The sequence below is a fragment of the Eptatretus burgeri genome, chromosome 2 (assembly GCF_056783735.1).
Source record: "Eptatretus burgeri isolate ZD-2024b chromosome 2, Ebu_testis_v1, whole genome shotgun sequence".
NCBI classification, from domain to species: Eukaryota; Metazoa; Chordata; class Myxini; order Myxiniformes; family Myxinidae; genus Eptatretus; species Eptatretus burgeri.
In genome coordinates, this window is record NC_140962.1 from 113379503 (window position 1) to 113391864 (window position 12362).

A 12362-nucleotide genomic window follows, 5' to 3' on the forward strand; every position below is an offset into this window, starting at 1 on the left:
CCATTTTGAGACAGGAGCTGATATACATGGCACGGTTAGAGGACAAGTGAAGGCGATTCCAGCCCAGCAACCTCGCAGGGAGCGTGATGTCACCCCAGGGTGCATCTGGACCAATGAGCATGCTGCACTCAGAGGAAAGAGAGCAGAGCATGACCTGTGCTCCCATGAACCACTCATGCAAGAGGTGGGGTTTCACCATTGACCCCACCCAAACTCCACCTCCTCACCCCACCCACGGCTATTGCTCATTGGTCAAGCACAGTCTGCATGATTCTTAGATGGGATGTTTTACCCCATGTAATTTGCTATTGTTAACTAGTGTGCACTCACTATCGTTTGGTAGTAGTCAAAGTGGCACTGAGGACAAGGACCTCGGTTAATCGAGTCAGCTCTTCAGGTAAACAGTGTTAGATGGGTAACCCTGTTGGAGTTGACAAAGTTAATCGGTCTTTGTGGTTGCTGAGCAACCTGCTGGGCCACAGAGTTATGTGTGGCACATTGGCCTACATGGCCGCGCGTTCGAGAGGAACCCGAGTGATTCCCCTCATGGGATTCCCAAACTCGAGTCCGTAACAATATTGTACATGATATTATACATAACTAACACACACACACACACACACACACACACACACACACACACACACACACACACACACACACACACACACACACACACACACACACACACACACACACACACACACAGTGCAGATAGACAATAGATAACACAGGATTTGGCATCAGACAAACACAGCTGTTGACCTTTGGGGGAAGCAACCTCCGAGATCACAATATATGCAAGTGACGTCACCAATTGGCGTCACTTTTTCCTCTGTGGTCAGCAGGGAATTTTTAGGGAAAGTCTCCCCCCAACCCTATCTACCCAATGGTTTGCAAACCCTTGGGATTTGTTTGTGCTCCTACCTCTAAATGCTGAACATCAAGAAAGTAGCAGCACGTACCATTTTTAGTCTTTGGTGTGAATCGACCATTGTCAGAATTGAACCTACCTAAATGGGGATACCCTAATCACAATGCCACTAAGTTTGAAGTTTATTGTACCTCCCCCAAGTCTCAATTCCCCGTCAGACACCTTGCAAGATTATCCGCTTTAGTGTCAAGGGGAGCGAGGTGTGGATTCAAGGGTCAAGACTACATCACAAAGTCATATTCCTGGATCTTAAAAGTTAAAAATGAATGTACATTGAAAACGTGTTTTCATTCATGTTTATATTTGAACTTTAACTTTGGAAAAAGCAAGAAATTACTTCAAAGCACCATGTGCATCTTCTGATGGAAGGGTCTTTGTGATAGCCTCCCCAACAGCAAATTAATTCCATTAGCCTTGTGGCCTTGCACAGATTCCAATGTTGATGCTTGATAATTTCAATGCTTCGGCATGGGAGATTCTTCAACCCAACCCTTTAAGGACACTTATGGGAAACAACTATACATCCTGTTATTATTATTGCCTACAGCATACTGTATCCATTCATTCATTGGAACTATACTCTGTACAGAGCGTCAGTGGTGCCGAAGCAGTTTCCTTGGCTATTGGACAATCCTGGACGGGTCGCCACTCCAACGTAGGATACTCGAATGACTCGATCATCCCCAGCAAGCTGGTACTCATTTTGCCGACCTCGGAAGGATGGCAGGCTGAGTCAGCCCCCTGGTGAAGTAATTCAGTGGGCAACGAGGCTTGAACTCAGGACCCTTGGATCCCAAGCCACCACCCTAACCACTGAGCCAACACCAGGCTTAGCATACTGTATACAATGTACTAAATTTTACTTTATGCCATTAATGTCCACAACTATGATCACATAGACTTCATCTGAGAACCACTCAATCATGAGTGAATAAATGATGGTAAAGTAAATAAAAATATCATGTCCACTCGTCACAGAACAAAAAGGTACAGAAGCAAGTATCAAAAGCATTTTTGAAAAAGCAAAATGGATGTAGGGATGGCAATGCCAAAAGGTTTCCAAACAAGGTAGGATTGGCAATGTGATAATATGCAAGTTCCATTCCTCCATCTTTTATTGTCCCCTGCCCATCCGACAAGGTCGGAGACGGATGATATTTAAATGATCTCCGTCCGAACGACCGACCAACGGATCATCTGTTCATGTACTTTTGTGAATGGGTTTTTCAAAAAAAGTTGAACATTTAGCTTTCATATTGCAGCTATCAATTCCTCATGACATTATCTCAACATGATTAGATTGTGGCTGTGATTGGCTGAATTGTGTTGCCATGGCAATCATCTCAATAACTTGGCTTGTGTATGTGATAGTTTGAAAATCGTTCAATATTTAGCTTTCATATTACATTTATCTCTTCCTCATACCACCCAGAAGGCAGGAGACCTAGAGTATCATCTCCTTGTTTCAATAAGTTGAAAGTGTGAAACACAAAAATAGATCTAGGTATCTATAATATAAAAATAAAGAAAGCATAGCACCTGCCTTGGTTCTCAGACAACCCAACCCTAATTCGGAGAATCTCTGAAACACCTCCAACTACATTCCCAAGCACTACTTGAAGGTGTCAAGAAAGGTGTAATTTGAGGATGTCAAAATTAAGATGGACTCTGAACTGTAGAGGAAACTCCAATGAATGTGTGCACTCTTTAAGAAAATTAGTTCATATCTTATGGCTGTCGAGATATCAAAGAAAGTAAAGCATGATGACAAACAATTACTAATTGTAATGTGAGGCAATTACTAATTGTTTGTAATCATGCACTACAGCTATCTCAGTGTAACGACTTGTGCTTCAGTGATCCGACTTTAGTGATGTGCAAGAACCTGTCATGCCTGGCGTTGGCTTTATGGTTAGGGTGGTGAGCTTGGGATCCGAGGATCCTGAGTTCAAATCCCACTCTGCTGTTGAATTAATACTAGGTGGGGTTGACTCTGCTTGCCGTCCTTCTGAGGTTGGCAAAATGAGTGCCAGCATGCTGGTATCCTGTGTCAAAGTGGTGACCCATCCAAGATTATGTCCAATAACCAAGGAGACTGTTTAGGCAGCACCAACGCTCTGCACAGAGTATGGTCCTGATGGATGGATGGAAGAAGCTATGATGTAAAAAGCCTAAAGGTGGTCAGGCTTCAGCAATGCACATGACAGCAAGCCTGAATTACAAGTAATTACTGTGTATGCATATGACAACCAACAAAAAATACAAACAACAACCAACTTGGCATACATGTATGACATGTACTTTTGACTCTTGTAAATCAAACAGATCAATCAGATTGTTTAACACATGAGCTCATTTCATCAAGAAAAATATTTTTAAAAGATGTACGAATACACCTTCCACATTTTCAAACTCCTATCCCTGCCTTGTTTGCAAAGTTTTTGGCATTGGCATCCTGACATCTTTTTTGCATTCTTTAAAATGACTTGCAAAATTCTTCAAAAGAAAATAAATAAGTAAATATTATTGGCAGATACAGTACATCATCTTTCGTACAATAAGAGAGATGTTTTTGTGTCTAGCCATCTCGAAGAAAAATTATGACAGACAGACAAACAGATCTTTGTCAAACTTTCAGAGGTTCATCAGTGAGTGCCAGGGAGTGTTTTATGCAAAATAATTTTTTGGAAAGTTGGAAGAAAAAAGGAATTTCCTTGATAGTGCCTCAGCCTTTGTAGCTATTTTTTTTTTTTGGTATACATTGTCGAAACTCGTATGAGAGCTAACACTTCTGGTTCTGAGTTTGCAGCAACGGCAAGTTCTCTCAGGGGTCTCTGCCGACTTTCTCAAAGTTAAGTTTCCAGTCGTTATTTGTCACATTTTAACTGTTTATTTTCTCACCTACATGTTTACTGTGTATTCCTAGCTCAGTTTTGAATCAAAAATCATGCTATTTTGTGAGTTTTCGTCGACCTTGTCTTACCAGGTCCCTTGAAGCCTACCCATCCTTCCCCTCTTGGTGTATGATCATTTTTATTTGTATTCTCTCCCTACTACCTTCAATTCATATTATCGCCACTTTCCCAACGTCTCCCATCCCTTCCAACTAAACACTGTTTCTTGTCTTAACCCCCCCCCCCCACCACCAAAAAAACCTTTCTCCCTGCATACCCACGAGTCGTGATCCTTCTTCTTCTTCCTCCTTCTGCAGACGCACCATCTTTCTTCAACTTGAGCTGACCCACTCTCACTATTACCTTCACGTTTCTTCCCACAACCTTCCATTCCCTAATCTTACCTAATCTTCAAAAATCTATCAATAAAATAATAATTTTCCTTGTATCCTTTCTATCTATACACCTCCTGTAACCACGTGTCTCTCTTCCCTCTTCCTGATACTTTTCATCGACCCATCAGCTTCATTCTGCATTTACCATTCCAAATTCACCATACACCTCCACAGTTTTACTTCAACCTTCCCTTTTCCGAATCTTACGCAATCCATGTTTAAAATAAATAAATTCACTTTTGACGATACACCTCCCGTAACCACGTGCTTCTCCCGTAACCACGCGATCTGTTTCCACCCTCTGCGATCACTGATCCAAATTCACCATTCACCTCACGATTTTTTCAACAACCTTTCCATTACCTAATCTGATTAAAACTCTCTCAAAAAATAACAATAATAGTAATAATAATAATAAAAACTATCTCTTATAATGCTTCATCTTCCTCTTTCACACATGTGGTACTCATGACTGCATCATAATGCACTACTCCTCTACTATTTAAACAGATTGCTCTCAATTTGACCTTTCCCTCATACCTTGCCGAAAAAAATCCAACTGTTACAGCATTTCCTCTCTCCATTCTCTTAATTCGCCTTTATTGCATCCATCAAGAAATGTCCTCAATCGCATTTCTGAACTAAAAAAAAATTTAAACCCCAGTTTGCTATGCATGTTCGCTTTTCATCAACCATTCCTTTTTTCCAACTTCAGTGCCAATTCACCCCTTTCACCCCTTCCTCTAAAAGCAACCATCACACCCTTCTCTCCTTCCAAGCTTCCCTCTCACCTTTCTCAAATCTCCCCCCTCACCTTTCTGTCTCAACTCTCCCCACTCACCCTTCTCCCACCATTCGCCCCTCACTCACCCTTCTCAAAGTTGCCCCCCCTCACATCCACAAAGCTGCCGTCTTACCCTGCCCTCTCACCTCCATCTGATCACTCCACCTCCTGAAATCTTCAACTGCCTCGTGCCTCCTCTCTTCCCCCCCTCCTCTCCCCCAGCACCACAGAGCCTTTTCTCCTCCTCATCCGGCCCCTCCCCAAGCTATTCTGCAATCCACCACACTCTTTCAACAACTCTCCTTACCTCCCCCCCCCGCTCCTCCCTTGTCCTACCTCCCCCTCCCCTCCCATCCCCTGCACCCAAAGCCTCCTCCCCTCCCTCTTCATTAACAGTGTGGACTTCAAATATCTGGAGCCTTCGCTCAAACCATACAGATTTTTCAATACAGGTTGCCACTGACGAACCAGACATAATCTGCCTAACAGAAACTTTCCTCCCTCAAGATGTCTCTGACTCCCAAGTATATCTCACTGGTTACTCCCTTCTCTGGTATGACAGACCTGACCATCGAACTGGTGGCAGAGTTGCTCTCTTCATCAAAGACTCTATTCCTCATTCTCCATGCACTGCCCTCACTCCCCACCCCCAGGAATACCTCTGGCTACAGCTTTCCCTCCACTCCCACCTCATGTTTATATGTGTACTGCACCATCCACCAAACAATGATGACTCCATTTACACCTCACCAAGCTCTCTCTTCCTCATATGAGGGGACCTCAATTGTCATCATGCCAGTTGGCGAGATGTGGGTACCTCTTTCCTGTCAAGGCACTTCAGCAATAGACTTCTGTCACTCATTGGGACAGACTCATTCAGTCAACTTCCCGACCTGGATCTCAAACAATGGTACTCTATCTCTTCTGGATCTGAATTTGACAAATTTTCCTGAAAATATCTGCTGTCCTTTCTCCGCTCCAATCAGTTCTTCTGACCATGTGCTTGTCAAAGTGGACATCTCTCTGGCTGTTATCAGAGAACCACCTCAGCACCATCGAGTCTGGCATTTCACTCAGGCAAACTGGCAGGGTCTCCAAGCAGCCATCAAACTTCTAGACTGGTCTCCCACTGCAACTTTCTCCAATATAAACTCATCCTGGGAATTCTTTCAAAGAAACTTGCTGTCCCTCATGCACAGTTTTATCCTTTCTTGTCTTCAGTTGTCCGACACCTCCTCCTGTCCATGGTTCACTGAAGCTTGGGTTGAGGCAGTTGTCCTGAAACAACTTGCCTTTGCCTCATGGAAAGCAAACCCAACTGACGGTAATCTCAGTTCCTTCCATAAAGCTCGGAAGAAGTGTATGTCTACCCTCAGGAGAGCCAGAAAAGAACATCTTTGTAATCTCAAGTCTGAACTCTCAAACCTCTCTCCCTCCTCCAAATCCTGGTGGCATCTAATCAAATCTGTTTCTGGTGTACGTTCCTCCTCCATCCCCACCCTTACCTCAAATGGCCGCACTGCTGAAACAACAAGTGAAAAGGCTGAATGCCAAAACTCGGTGTTTGCATCAAAATCTTGTGTCCGAAACCCATCGCTTTCTGTACCACTTTACCTCGTCGCACACAACTGTCCCTGGACTCTGTGTCCTTTTCTACTGACAAGGTGGAGATCTTGCTGTCAAACCTCGACTCAGATTCTGCAACCGGTCCAGACGGCATCAGCCCATGTGTCCTAAAAACCTGCTCCTCTGCTCCAGCTCACCCTCTCTTTCTCTCTGTTCTGTTCACCCTCTCATTTGTTCAAGATCATGTGCCATCTGCTTGGAAATCAGCAAACATCACTGCCCTGCATAAAAAGGTGCAAAAACAGATCCCTGCAACTACAGACCATTCAGCCATCTCCCAATCATCAGTAAGGTTATGGAATCCATCATCGATTCAGACCTTAAATCCTTTCTCTTCTCCAATGGCTTGATTTCCGATCATCAATTTGGTTTCAGACCAGGTCACTCTACCCTGGATATGTTGCTTCTGCTCTCCCAACAATGGATGGAGGTACTCAATGATGGACATGAAATCAGAGCCCTATCCCAAGACATATCGCATGCTTTTGACACGGTCTGGGACCCTGCCCTGCTCACCAAACTCTCTTCCTACGGTATCCAAGGCCATCTCCACTCATGGCTCACAGAGTTCCTCTCCTGTCGCAGCCAACGTGTGGCCCGAAATGGAATTCTCTGATCCCCTCTTCCTGTCCAGGCTGGAGTCCCTCATGGCAGCGTTCTGGGCCCTGTTCTTTTTCTGGTTTTCATCAATGGTCTCTCTGACTCTCTGGAAAATCCTCTTTATCTCTTTGCTGATGACTCCACCCTCTGCCGTACCATCTGTCATCCCTCGGACTGGCATGCAGCAGCGTCTTCGCTTACTGCAGATATGGATAAAATCACAAACTGGTCCAACACATGCAACATGTCTTTCAATCCTGACAAATCTCACACTCTCACTCTGTCTCTCCGAAAGGACCGTTTGGAACCCCCCCCCCCCCCCAATCTACTTTCTCAACAATCCTCTGAAAAAATCCTTTCATGCAAGCTTCTGGGTCTCACTATCTGCCATGATCTTTCCAGGGAAAGCCACATTTCCAACCTGGCCTACAAAGCCAGTCACCGACTAGGAATCCTCAGTCGTGCAATGTCCTTCTTTGGCCCACCTGAGCTCCTGACCACATACAAAGTTTTCGTCCGCAGCCTGATGGAGTGCTGCTCTCCCCTCTGGGCTAGTGCTCCTGCCTCTCACCTTTCTCGGCTTCACACAGTGGAAACCAAGGCATTTCGGATCATTGGTATCTTCCGTGATGAGGTTGAGTCTTTGGGCCTCTCACTCTCTCACCGCAGGCAGGCCGGTGGTCTTTCTGTTTTCTGCAGTCTCCTCTCCGGTCTCGCTTTCCCCCCCCCCCATCACCTCCTCCTGCTCTGTCTGCGATTTGCCCCCACCATATTTCCGCAGGGCACTCATTCTTAGATCCTTGAAGAGTCAGGTAGATCCTTGAAGAAGATCATGAAAAGTACTGGGCCCAGAACACTGCCTTGGGGCACTCCAGTCTTGACAGGGAGAGGAGATGAAATAATTCCATTGAGTGCCACACATTGGTTACGAGAGTAGAGGAAGTCAGTGAACCATGTGTGGAGTTGGCCTTGAATGCCATAGGCAGAAAGTTTGAAGAGTAAGGCAAGATGCCAGACTGTATCAAAAACACGAGATATGTCCAGAGAGACAACCCTTATCTCATGTCTGACATTGACGGCCTCCATCCATTATTGGGTGAGTAGAAGCAGCATGCCTCAGGTGTGGTCACCTGGTTTGAAACTAAATTGGTGATCTGAGATGAGGTTGTTGGAGAAAGGGAAGGATTTCATGACCTTGCTGATGATTGAAAGTAAACTGAAAGGTCTGCATTTGAGAGGATAAGTTTTTGCTCCTTTTTCTGCAATGCAGTGATGTTGGTGGATTTCCAAGCAGATGGAAGATGACCTAGTGCAATTGACAGGGTGAAAATGGCAGAGAGAAGATGTGCAAGAGCAGTAGAACAGGTTTTTTTTGGACATGTGAGCTGATGCCATCTGGTCAAGTAGCGGAGTCAGAGTCGATGGTTGGAAGAACTTTCTCTCACTTCTCTCCCTTCTCAGTTGCAAAAGACACAGAGTCCAGGAGCATTTGGGTACAACAGGGAAGAATGGATTCTGAAAGTGAGGGGTTGGGGATAAGATTTGGAAGTAAACAGTATTAAGACATTCAGCCTTCTCAAGCAGAGTTGGCTGTGGTGCCATTTGAAGTAAGGGAAGGGATGGATGGGGAGCATGCACCAGAGACAGACTTAACAAGGCACCACCAGGTTCTAGCGGAGGGAGACAAGTTTGATAGTTCATTCTTGAGGTTGGACAAATGTTGTTTTCTGGCTCCCCTGAGAGTGGACACACACTTGTTGCGGACTTTTTGGAATTGCACTGTGCTGTCGAGTTCTCTACCCATCTGTCACTCTGAAGTGGAAATTGTCATTCTTGGCTGTTTTTTGAGGTGGTGGTATCTAAGTGACCTCATAGTTTATATGTATACAGTATACTCATTTGACTATGCAATCATAAGCAAATAGGCATTGATGATAAAAAGGGACCTCATCGTGTTTCATCAATATTGCCTAAAATTACTTGAGCAAGATTCACATTGGATTAACTGACATTTATATATCGTGTACATAAACTCGCAACAGCAAAACAAATTACAGGTAAAGGTTTGCCATGCACAAAATGAAATCATACCTGATATATAGCATTCAATTAAACCAAAAAAAAGAAAGGGGGAATATAGTGGCATTGTGGTGTCTGCCTCACCGCCCACTCCTTCCATCCTCCTCCGCACACCCCAATGACCTAGATTTCTCCTTCTCATGCCCATGTATAATTATAACGATTTTTATCATTAGCAGAAGCAAAAGATACAGTCTCATGTAATGTGTTATGGCAAAAATGGAGAGGTTATAATCTCCAGTATCTTTTCAAGTGTGCCTCAGTTAGCTTTTCTTTCATTTTTACTGCTGTTGTATTTACTTCTACAACGCACTGCTTTGAAGCAGTATATTTATTTTTGCATAGTTTAAAAATGATGCATTTAAAAACAGATATCAATGTTTAAAAAAACATGTGTTTTTTGGAAAAAAAATTGCTGGATTATCTTCAACCTCTGATACCTTCCTTCATACTAATGACACCCTATTACTTTTTGCAGGTGCGCAAAGTGGAGTTTGCGTATAGTCGGAAGATTTAGATTTTGTCGAGATAGCCCCATGTTTTGAAGATATTGTGGACAACTAAAGAAAAATCGTTTTCAGTCAAAATCTACATGAGAATGAAATTCTTCAAGAAGACCGAAACCGAGTTCAGGATTAGATGGTTAAGGACAACATCTACCGAGGAAGTCCACAATCCACAGATGATCTCAAAACAACAATAACTACCAAAATCCATTCAATCACTGCAGCTGAATGTGTCGGGGTAATAACCAATTTTTCCCATTGAATCCAAGTGTGCTTGCAGCGTGAAGGCCGACACCTGGAGCACGTGTTCTATTCTCAATCAAGTCAGTGACATTAAAGATATCCATCTGAAATTTTCCACAGTGATCATGTGAAGCAAATGTGTACCAAAGAAGAAAGAACGTGTCATTTTAAATAAAAATAAAAGTTTATTAAATTTTATGAGTACCGTTTTTTTGTGGTCACCCGTTATTTATTTGTTCATTCCATTAACTATTTCATCCAACTGTCCTGATTTCAGTTTGTTGCATTTTTACCCTCCATCACCTCGTTCTTCCATGCTCCTCATTCTTGTGTTGAAAAAAAAACATACAAATTGCGCTGATAGCAAATGGGTCTGTTAGAACTTTGGAAAAAGTAATGAACTGCCGACATTTTATTAAAGACTGTTTCAGGATGATATGAGGTGAAGTCACTTTATATTTTACTCATCCTAATTTAGACCAATAGGCCTATTTTGGGGGTTATTATCGAATACATCACCGAGTATTTAACATTCAGAGGAAAGCAGAGTGGCCAACAGGCTTAACATCCCCTCTGTAATTCCACATACCCTGCTATACTACCACTCCTGTTTGTGCCATCCAAGAAAGTCAGATGAACTTCTCTTAATGAAACAGAAGCGAGACAACTCAAAGGCAAACATATTGCCAATGGGTCATCCACCACAAGATAAATCATTGCGATGACTGCAAGTGAATATTAATTAGCCTATCGGTGCTGGAATCGATCTGCTCACTTGCACCAATGAAGGGTTAACCCCAAAACGTCAGGCATGACTTCGCTTCCCATGTCTGATGGTTAGCATACCTTTGTCAAACTTCAATCTATTAAACCTATGTTCAAAATGTCGCCAGACAGAGACTGACTCGAGCCTTGATAAAGTCTATAGCTGTTCATACAAAAAGAAACAAATAATATCTGATATCACAAAGGAGATGTGTTGATAAAGTGAACTTGACAAGGAAAAATAATCATTTTGAAATAAAAATGAATATTGCCTGAAAAGGAAACTATCGGATGTGCTCAACCTCCTATTCTGGTATCCTTGGCAGCCTTCAGTGAAGCATTTCAAATCTTAAAGTTGAGCATACTGCAATACTGCATGCTTAGCTTATCTGCATAATCCTATGGTTCAGATGATGTGTCTCTAAGATGGAATTCACTGTCAGTTTTACACTGTGTATACATTGGCACCAGAAAAATCAACAGTAGATTCTAGATTTTCACACACTAGCTGTGCAATCCAAATCATCTCAATAAAAGTCATTGTGTGTGTGTGTGTGTGTGTGTGTGTGTGTGTGTGTGTGTGTGTGTGTGTCACCAGTAATGCCCAAACTACTGGGCCAATTGCCACCAAACTTGACACATAGACCAAATTGAACCTCCTGTTGAACATAGGTGACTCCTTTTTTATGACCATTAATAATGATGACAACGAAAATAACGAAAATATCTCAACAACAGGAGAAAAAGGTTGAAAATCGCCTCAAATTAACTTTTTTCGGTGACACAAGTATCACAACCAGAAAAGGGTCTTCAGTCAAGCACAACTGGGGCATGAACTAATCAGCATGCTCTCACTTACCAAGCTAGCCGTTTATCAAAGGCGTTGTTGGACTGCTTACTTGAGTGATTAAGCTACTTGGCGAGGACTCTACAAGAAACGTTTAGCTCTTCCATGAGCCTCGTTTATGTGTACAAAAAAAATAAAATAAAAACGGCAACTGAATACACCCCTGAGAACTGCTGGGTACGTTCCGTTGCCAAGCAGCTTGTTGAGTGCTCACCAAGTGGCTTAAGCACTCCAAAAAAACGGTTCAAAAGGAAGAGCTTGGCAAGCGATAGCAAGCTGCTTAGTAATGGAACACCTTAACATGGCATTTTTTTTTCCAAGGGGGTAAAAACGGCAATAAAACGGGAATTCCTCCAGAGTTTTTGCAGTCAAGTCCAAAGCAACATCGGTCCTCTGTCATCTCTCGTCTCTCCTCCTCCCCTTCCCTCCACACTCGCTTCCACCCCCTTCCTCCCCTCCCCTCTCTTTATCCCTCCCCTCCCTCCTTCCCTTCCCTCCTCCTCCTCTTCCTCCCCTTCCCTTCGTACTTGCTTCCACCCCCTCCCTCCACTCTCCTCTCTTTATCCCTCCCCTCCCTCCTTTTTCTACCTCCCTTTCTCCTCTTTCTCCCTACCCATCCTCCTCTCTCTCCCCCTCCCTCCCATCCCTCCTCTCTCTCTCCCTCCCCTCTCTCCTCTCTCTCCGCTTCC

The 12362-nt window shown here is 43.5% G+C and overlaps 1 protein-coding gene across 4 annotated transcripts in view; it reads right to left on the reverse strand.

The window, feature by feature from the left end:
* LOC147032855 (uncharacterized) overlaps positions 1–12362 on the reverse strand; it is a 322720-nt gene that overhangs the window by 280223 nt on the left and 30135 nt on the right. The window lies entirely within an intron of this gene.